Here is a 9,356-nt window from a genome sequence, read left to right as displayed (position 1 = left end):
AGGACAGCCAGGGTGACCCAGAGAAACCCTGCCTCAAAAACCAAAAACAAATCAAAGGAGATAAATAAATAAGTAATCAAATCAAACAAAAAACGATGTCCCTTTGAGAAGTATTCAAGATGAAATGTTAAATAAGCAGCAGTATTGTCACAGTGGTGAATTGTTGCCTTGCCGCCGTTGATCCGTGGTAGACCACTGGTGTTTCTAAACCGTTGAGGGCTGGAGAGATGGCTCAGTGTTTGAGAGCACTGACTGCTCTTGCAGAGGACCCAAGTTCATTTTTCAGTACCCACGTCAGTGAGCTCAAAACCCCAGCCCCAGGGGACCCATCTCCTTTTCCTGGCCTCTAATGGCACATGAACGTGCCACACACACATGCATGTGTTTAAAAATAAAAACAGGCAGGGCCTGGTGGTCCACGCTATTAATCCCAGTAGTTGGGAGGCAGAGGTAGGTGGGTCCTCATGAGCTCTAGGCTGTGTAATGAGATGCTGTTAAAAAGAAAAAAGGGAAAGAGAAAAAAGAAGAAAAATATCAAAACACATGCTGTGCTCCAAGTTCTCGTAGAGGGAATTTTCCCTCAAAGACTCTGTAGACTTTGAGACATACCCACACTAGCTTACTTTCCCTCCCTGGGTAAGTGGCAGCGTGGTCCCTGAGCTGCTCCTAGCACCAGTAACCACACCAGTCACAGTGACATCCCTGAGTCCCTACTGTGAATTTGTCCCTGGTGTGAGTGTTCTTAGAAGGAAACAAATATTACTTAAAACCGTTTTCAGTTGTTTAATGCGGGTGGGTATTTTGCCCACACCTGTGTCTGGGTACCACACCCATGCCTGGGACCCTCAGAGATCATCAGATTCCCTGGAACTGGGGTTATAGACAGCTTCGAGTCACTGTGCAGATGCTGGGACTCAAACCTATGTCCTCTGGAAGGGTATTCAGTGCTCTTAACCTCCGAGCTGTCTCTTAGCCCCCACCCCCAACCCCTTTAATCAAATAGAGATGGTTTCACGTAGCTCAGGCTGGCCTCAAACGCACCATGTAGTTGAAGATGACCTTGAACTTCTTTTTTTTTTTTTTTTTTTTCTTTTCTTCGGAGCTGGGGACCGATCCCAGGGCCTTGCGCTTGCTAGGCAAGTGCTCTACCACTGAGCTAAATCCCCAACCCCGACCTTGAACTTCTGATCCTCTTCTTCCACCACCATGATCACCTGGGTTTATGATCACCTGGGTTTATAGGTATACAACCACCACGTGCAGTTCTGTATGTAGGGCAAGCACTCTGCCCACTGAGCCACATCCCCCTGTCCTATGGTAATCCCTTTCAGTTTTGGGGTTTGTTGTTATTGTTGTTGTTGGTGGTGGTTTTCCCCCCTCCAAGACAGGGTTTCTATAAGTGGCCCTTGCTATCCTGAAACTCGTTCTATATACCACACTGGCCTCGAACTCAGAGAGCTCCTCCTGCCTCTGCCTTCTGAGGATTAAAGGTGTACAAACCACCACCACCTAGTTTCATGGTTTTTTGTTTTTTTTTTTTTTTTTTGGAGCTGGGGACCAAACCCAGGGCCTTGTGCTTCCTAGGCAAGCGCTCTACCACTGAGCTAAATCCCCAACCCCATGTTTTTTTTTTTTTGAACAGATTTATTACTTTCATTTTATACTTGCTAACGTTCTACCTGCATGTATGTGGAGTGAACCAGGTTGGCCTCAAACGCACAGCAGTCCTCTTCGATCCTCCTGTGTCAGCTTTTCAAGCATTGGGGTTGTGGGCATACACACCACATCTAACAGAAAGTTGTAAACAGGGGTTGGGGATTTGGCTCAGTGGTAGAGCGCTTGCCTAGGAAGCGCAAGATCCTGGGTTCGATCCCCAGCCCTGAAAAAAAAAAAAAAAAAAAAAAAAAAAAAAAGTTTAAACAACGTATATTTGATCTGGCTCTCTCATCCTGTTTAAGAATATATCAATTACCTACTGCTGCACAATGATTATCCCGAAAACTTAGCCCCACTGATTATCTTACTTGATATCTGAGGTTAGGAATTTGGGAGTGACTCTCTGCGTGGTGGCTCTGGACTGTTCATGCCAGCGGAGCTTACAATCATATAAAAGAGAGAGTGGTACACTGGGGATGGAGGCCCAGTTCGCCCCACTTCCTACAGCTCACAAGCTAAGAATGAGTTTTCCAAGCTTAAATAGCTAGAGAGAAAAACAAAAAAATCAAAGACAACTTCCATTATGTGATACTGAAAATTATATGACTTCAAACTTTGGTGTTCACAAATAAAGTTTTATTGGCAACGAGTCACGCTCATTCTGTTGCGTTATCTAGCGGCTGGTATCTTGTTTCACCAGCGTTGCAACATTGTGGCATCGCCCACGCCCACAGTGCTTTAAACGCTTGCCTCACCCATAGTGCCTTGCGCTTGTGCACTCCAGCCTATCCCAGTACAAAGATGCTGTCGTCAGTCCTTTCGAAGAACTGGCTGATGCTGTGGGGTCTTCCTCCAAGAAGACGCTCAGACACCGGTCTCAACAGGAAGCTCAAATGTGATGTCACTTGTGTCTTTCTGTAGGAGGCACAAGAAGTGGCCGTGTCCCCAGAGAGGCTGCCCAGAGCAAAAGCTGTGATGTCTTGTGTAGCCTCATCTTCGACGTGGTGTAATCCCCTCTGCCAGCTTCTCATCACCCCTACCTTACTTGGTAATGATCTGGGAGATGAACACTGCCAGTTCCGCAGCTTAGGAGGCCATCATGAACTTGGCTTCCACAGACAACCTCTGAGTTTTTTTTTTTTTTTTTTTTTTTTTTTTTTTTGTGTACCTCAAGTTGGTCTTAAATTCAGCCCTGGTGCAATTTCCTGAGTGCTGTGATTAAAGGCACATGCGGCCATAACCTATTTAACAGCTGTTTTCAACCTGCGTGTTGACCTAGGACTTCAATCCCGGTTCTGGAGGAGACAGAGGCAGGCATACGACTGTGCCTTTAAGGGCAGCCTGATCTACATAGCCATTTCCAGGCTAGCCAGGGCCACACAAAGAGACCTTGTTAAGAAAAAGAAAGAAGGGGTTGGGGATTTAGCTCAGTGGTAGAGCGCTTGCCTAGCAAGCGCAAGGCCCTGGGTTCGGTCCCCAGCTCCAAAGAAAGGAAAAGAAAAAAAAAAAAAAAAAGAGAGAGAAAGAAAGAAAGAAAAAAGCTGTCTAGGGGCTTACAGGATATTTCATCCTTATGGGTCTGATTTCACTGCAGGGGGATGCAGTCTCCTGGCCCTCAAATCTTCCTTCCCTCCCTCTTTTGTCCTTCATCATCGCATACATAGATCACAGCGATATACATTATTTCAAATTAAAAAAAAAAAAAAAAAAACCCTCCATTTTGATTTAGCGTGTGTCTGTGACTGCCAAAATGTGCGCATGGAAGTCAGAGGAAAATTTGCAGGAGTTGACTCCTCCTGTCTCTTAGGGATCAAACTCAAGTCAAGCTCAGCAGTGAGCACCTGACTCCGGGTCTACACGGCTTCTCTCCCAGGGCCCGGGGGTGGGGGATGGGGCCTCGGGCAGGTGCGGCTACACTCAGCTTGTAGGGGTGTTCTTGGGATCTGAGCTCAGGTTCCCAGAAAGCACTTTACCCAATGAGGTATCTCCCCAGCCTCCCTAGTCTTTTTGAGATTTTTTTCCCAGACAGATCTCTGGTCTACAAAAGGAGTTCCAGAACAACCAGGGCTACCCAGGGAAACCCTGTCTGAAAACCAGCAATGACAACAACAAAAGTTGTTCCGTTCTTTATTTAACCCTGACTATCCTGGAACTTACCACCATTATGGGGTGTCCACCAGAGAAGACTACTCGGACATGGGTTGAAGCCAATAGAGGGTCTTTATTAGGTGGCAGGAGACTGCAGCGGGGCTTCCGGATCCCAGCGTAGCGCCGCGCCACAAAAACCATATCTAGGGCTGATACGATACAGTTTAACAAGGACAGTTAGCCAGAAGCAGAACTACAGGAGCCAAAAGGCAAGGTTAGCCCATTTAGAGACGTTCCCAGAACTCGGGGCTTTCATGGATTAGGTCTTTCTTTCACTTTAGGCAGAAGGTGCTGTGCTCTGGGTTTTTTAGTCTGAATGGGAGGGAGTCAGGTGGGCTAAGGCCTGGGGGCTTCTTACATTCTCCAGCGGTCCTAGTGAACGAGTCAATCCTGAACTCATCCTATTTTAACAAAGTGTAATTGGCCCTAAGGACAACTAATTTTACTGAACTGACACATAATTGGCCATGTAGTTTAAGATGCAGGGACTCACTGTTAGTCCAATCAGAATAAGCCCAGCCAGGGCTGTTAGCCAGACTTAGAGAACTAATATCAACGATCTGATTTAGGGCTTTGTCTCTTTCTCTTTTTGAGTTATTTCTGAGCCATGAGGAGATTTTTTTAAAAAAAAATTACTCCTGATCAACTAACATCGAAACAATAGGTTTTCCCCAAAGTCAGACACGGCCTCCTTTATCCTGTGAGAAGTGAGTCTAAGCCTCTCCGGTTTTGTAGGATTGCTTCTGCAAGGGAGACTCTAGGTCCTGATCAATCTGTCTTCTCAGTTTGTCAGCATCAGAAGAGGCACAGGGCAGATCAGCAGGCAGCAGAGTAAGGGAAGTGCCTAGGTTAAAGGTTTTGGATATTAGACAGGTTTTAACCCCTTAAAAGTCCTCTCACATTAAGTTCAGGCACAGTGAGTTTTGTCAGTCAGTGGGATGACATTCTGGTTTGTTCTATCCCTGTGTAGTATGTGGTCTTGATGTCTAAGAATAACTAGTGGTCTTGGCTGATTCATGTCTGGTTTATGTCTGGGAATAATTAGCTCTACCCCAGGGGCCCTTCCTGTGGCAGAGTCTGATTCCCCAGGTTTTTCCTGTTTTCCAAAGACCAGAATCATTTTTTTTATAAATTTTTTAAAAGAGATTTATTTATTTCATGTATGTGAGTACACTGTCACTACCTTCAGACACACCAGAAGAGGGCATCGGATCCCATTACAGATGATTGTGAGCCACCATGTGGTTGCTGGGACTTGAACTCAGGACGTCTGGAAGAGCAGTCAGTGCTCTTAAAGGTTGAGCCATTTCTTCAGCCTGCCAGAATCTTTTAAAAGGAGCTTTTAAAATTTCACTTTTATAACCCCAAGTTTTGAAATGGAAACTCAGTAATTGTTTTTGGCAACTAAGAAGTCCAGCCACAGGGCATGCATAGATTGTAGACTTTGTATTCCTGTCTCAAAAATCATTTTCCGTGTAATAGTATCTTTTATGGGCCTGTTTAATTGTTGTCTCTGAGAGTTACAGCCTTAGTCTGCTAACCTAGGCCTAGTCCTGGAAGCTTCTAGCCTCCCTCTGTACAATCTAATCTAGGCCTAGAATGTTTTCAGCCCCAAGTCTTACTGCTAAATAAACTTACCCTTTCTAGCTCCTTCTGGACTCTAACTGACTGGTTCAACTCAGCTGTTTGGGCTCAAACTCCTCTCCAAGTTGACTGATTCAATCTGGCTTCCCTCAACTTCTCTTGTATTGCTCTGCTTGACCTCAAACGAACTCTGCCAATCTTCTGGCTTCTTCTTCTCATTCTTCTTCACCTGTGTCTAGCTTCTCTCTCTGCAAGCTGTCTCTGTACAACTCTCTCCGTGTGTCTCTGTCTCTCTGTCTCTCTGTATCTCTCTTTCTTTTGCTCTTTCTCTTTCTCTCTTTCTCTCTCTCTCTCTCTCTCTCTCTCTCTCTCTCTCTCTCTCTTCTGCATTGCCCCTCAAGTAGCTTCCCTTTCCTGTTTCTTCTCGTGAGATTTGGACATATCCTATTCTGTCAAATCTTTCTCTGATTCATCACTTTGTCTGCCATTCAATTACACATCACTTTCAAACATGGGTGCTTCCTTCTACAAACTAACTTTACCTTCTTTGTTTGGGATTAAAACTGTGTCTGTATTCCAGCCAGAGGGATTAAAGGTATGTGCTAACTGCTAAACTACACCACAACTAGAAACAGGTTTCTCCAGCAAACAACACAATCTCGGGGTTCACAGTGTGAATCCTGCAACATTTCCAAATCTTTTTTTCTCCACTTAAAATAGGCTTCAGTGAGCAAAGGTCAATATGGAATATTGGTTGCTGGTCTGTAGTCACACTAGCTAATACCTTCCTTGTATCTGTCTTCGTGTTTCCTGCCCAGGCCTGACAGTTAGTGGACCATGACCCTAAATTCATACCCATAGTGCAAAACACAAACTCAGGAGGAGATAGAGGGGCAGGAAGTGTAAGGGCCTGGGGCCCAATGAAACCATCATTCTAATGAGTCCTTCATCCAGAGATGTCCATTTAGCAGCCATTGTCTGTGGCTTCTGCTTTTTTTTTTTAAGATTTTTTTTTTATTTTATATAAGTGAGTACCCTGTCACTCTCTTCAGACACACCATAAGAGGGAATCAGATTGTGTTGCAAATGGTTGTGAGCAACCATGTGGTTGCTGGGAATTGAACTCAGGACCTCTGGAAGAGCAGTCAGTGCTCACAATCGCTGAGCCATCTCTCCACCCTGCTTTTTTTTTTTTTTTTTTTTTTTAAGATTTAATTATTTTGTATATATCAGGTCCCATTACAAATGGTTGTGAGCCACCAAGTGGTTGCTGGGAATTGAACCCAGGACCTCTGGTAAAAAGGGCCAGTGTGCCTAACCACTGAGCCATCTCTCCAGTCCAGCTTCTGCTTTCTTTCTTTTTTTTTTTTTTTGACTTGGTGTGGTGGGTCCATCTGACGCCGGCTACCTTCACACTCATAGGAGTGGAGAGACTTGCCTTGTGCAGTGGAGAGACTTGCCTTGTGCAGTTCTTTCCAGTTAGTTCTAGCACCCTTGCACCTAACTCAGATGGTCTTACTGGACTTGACCAAGGGGGAACTGGTGGAGAACTCAGCGCTCAGCTGGGTGTCTCAGATCAATGCATCGCCTATATGGAGAACTGGAGAGTTAGTAGTGACTCAAGAAAAAAAAAATGATTAGAGAGTTCTGCCAACCGCTGGTCCCAGAGCCTAGGAAGCAGTGGGGGAGGTCGTCCAACATAATCTCATAGTGGGAATTCCTCCCTATATGGGGTTCAATGATCTGCTGGATTAACAGCCACATCCGACCTCTCCTGTGTGTCCAGACAGAAGGATCTTCACCAGACTTAACCTCTGGAGGTGACGAACCAGGTGAGTTTCTAATTTGTTTTCTTTTGGGGTGGAGGTGTCAGATCCGCCTGAAGCGTTAGGGCATCTATTGGTCAAGGTGCTGGAACATCTCAGGTTGTTCACTGTCTAGGAGTCCCCTGGCCATCACACGCTTCTGGTGTCTCAGAGTCTGGTGTTTAAATCCCAGGAGTATACTGAGAAGTGTCATGAGGTAGGTGTCCACCCGAGAAGACTGCTGGGCCATGGGTTTAAGGCAATAGAAAGTCGTTATTAGCTGGTCATGGACCACACTGGGTGTTCAGGATCCCAGTGTAGCACTGAGCCTTTCTCAAGGTGAGCTTTAAAGTACAGAAGCCATGTTCTCGGTGGACACACTCCAGCTAACAAGAACAGTTAGCCAGAAGCAGAACTACAGAAGCCAAAAAGCAAGGTCAGGACTTTTCCATACTTTCCCAGAACTGGGGTCTTTGATGGATCAGGTCTTCATTTTCATTTTGGTAGGTGTTGCTATCTCGGTGCTGAGTTTTACAATCCGAATGGTGCTTTCATCATGGAGTCTGTTGTGCTAAGGTCTGGGGCTCTGTTACATTATGTAGAACAGGCTGGCCTCAAATTCATTGAGATCTACCTGCTTCTGCTTCTGCTTCCTGATTTCTGGGATTAAAACAGTACACCATCACTCCTGGCTTTTATTGTTGTTGTTGTTTTTCAGGTCAGGGTTTCTCTGGGTAACCAACCCTGGCTGTCCTGAACTCACTCTGTAGACCAGGCTGGACCTGAATTCAGAGATCCACCAGCCTCTGTCTCCCGAGTGCTAGAATTAAAGGCACACACCACCACACCCAGCCTTAATTTATTTTTTTAATCTATCTGTCCGTGAGTGCATCTGTGTGAGTATATGCCTTGTGTATGGGGCGGGGTTCTTGAGGAAGCCAGGAGAGGGGCTTAGATCTGGAGTTATCTGTGGTTGTGGCCTTCTGGGATAGTTGCTGGGATTCGAACTTGGGTCCTCTAGAAGAGTAACTGATGGACCACCTCTCACTGTTCCTATTTTTATAAGAAACTAAAAACCCAGGCGCGGTTGTACACGCCTGTAACCCGAGCACTTGGGAGGACTGAGAACTTAAGGAGGACTTTGCTTACAGTGAGAATCTGAGGCTTGTGTGCAAGTTCATAGCTAGACCGTGTTCCAGAAGTCTCTGCAGAAAGAAAGAGAACGAAAAGGAAGATGGGGAAGAGGAGAAGGAGGAGGAGGAGGAGGAGAAAGAGGAGGAGGAAGAGGGAAAAATGAGGGAAGGAATAAAAAAGGAGAGGAAGATGTTTTCTTAAAACTCTTGGGAGGCCAAGGCCAGACTGGCTGGCTACAAACCAAGACACAGATAAACAGTGTCTTCAAACAATAAACAGAACAGAGCTGGGGAGGTGGCTCAGTGGCTAAGAGGGCTTAGCTGTGCAAGTCTGAAGACCTGTGTTCAGATCCCTAGCACTCTAGGCCATGAGTATTCAGGGCCTAGAACCCCAGCACTGGAGGGCAAAGGCAGGAGGGGCCCCCAGGAGTGTGGAACTCCCAAGTGCACACATCCAATCCTCCAAGAAAGGAAAGATGCTTTCTATCAATTCAAATGGTACACTTCAGGGGTCGGGGGAGAGGGTGCACAACAATGCGTTGCTCTGGAAGCTTAAAGCTTCCAAAGTTTGAATCCCCAGCACCGACATAAAAAGCCAGATTTCCCTGGGTCTGCTGGCCCATCACCTCTAATCACAGTCCTGCAGAGGCAGAGGCAGGGAGAGCTCTGTGAGTTCGAGGCCAGCCTGCTCTACTTAGTGAGTTCAGGACAGCCAGGACTTTACATTGAGACGAGAGAGAGAGAGAGAGAGAGAGAGAGAGAGAGAGAGAGAGAGAGAGAGAGAGAGAGAGAGAACAGAAACATGGTCGCTGGAGACGGGGCGTGATGAGGTCTCTGTGGCCAGCCAACCTAACAGAAATAGCTTAATTTCAGGTTTACTGAGAGACCCTGTCAGGAAAGTGACACCCCATAACTTGTTCTGGTCTCTACATATGTGCACTCAGACACACACACACACACACACACACACACACACACACACACACACAGCACACAGTGTGCCCTGGCTTCTTAGCACACTGATGTTTAC

The sequence above is a fragment of the Rattus rattus genome, chromosome 2, assembly GCF_011064425.1.
Source record: "Rattus rattus isolate New Zealand chromosome 2, Rrattus_CSIRO_v1, whole genome shotgun sequence".
NCBI lineage: Eukaryota > Metazoa > Chordata > Mammalia > Rodentia > Muridae > Rattus > Rattus rattus.
Note: the sequence above shows the minus strand (reverse complement) of the source record.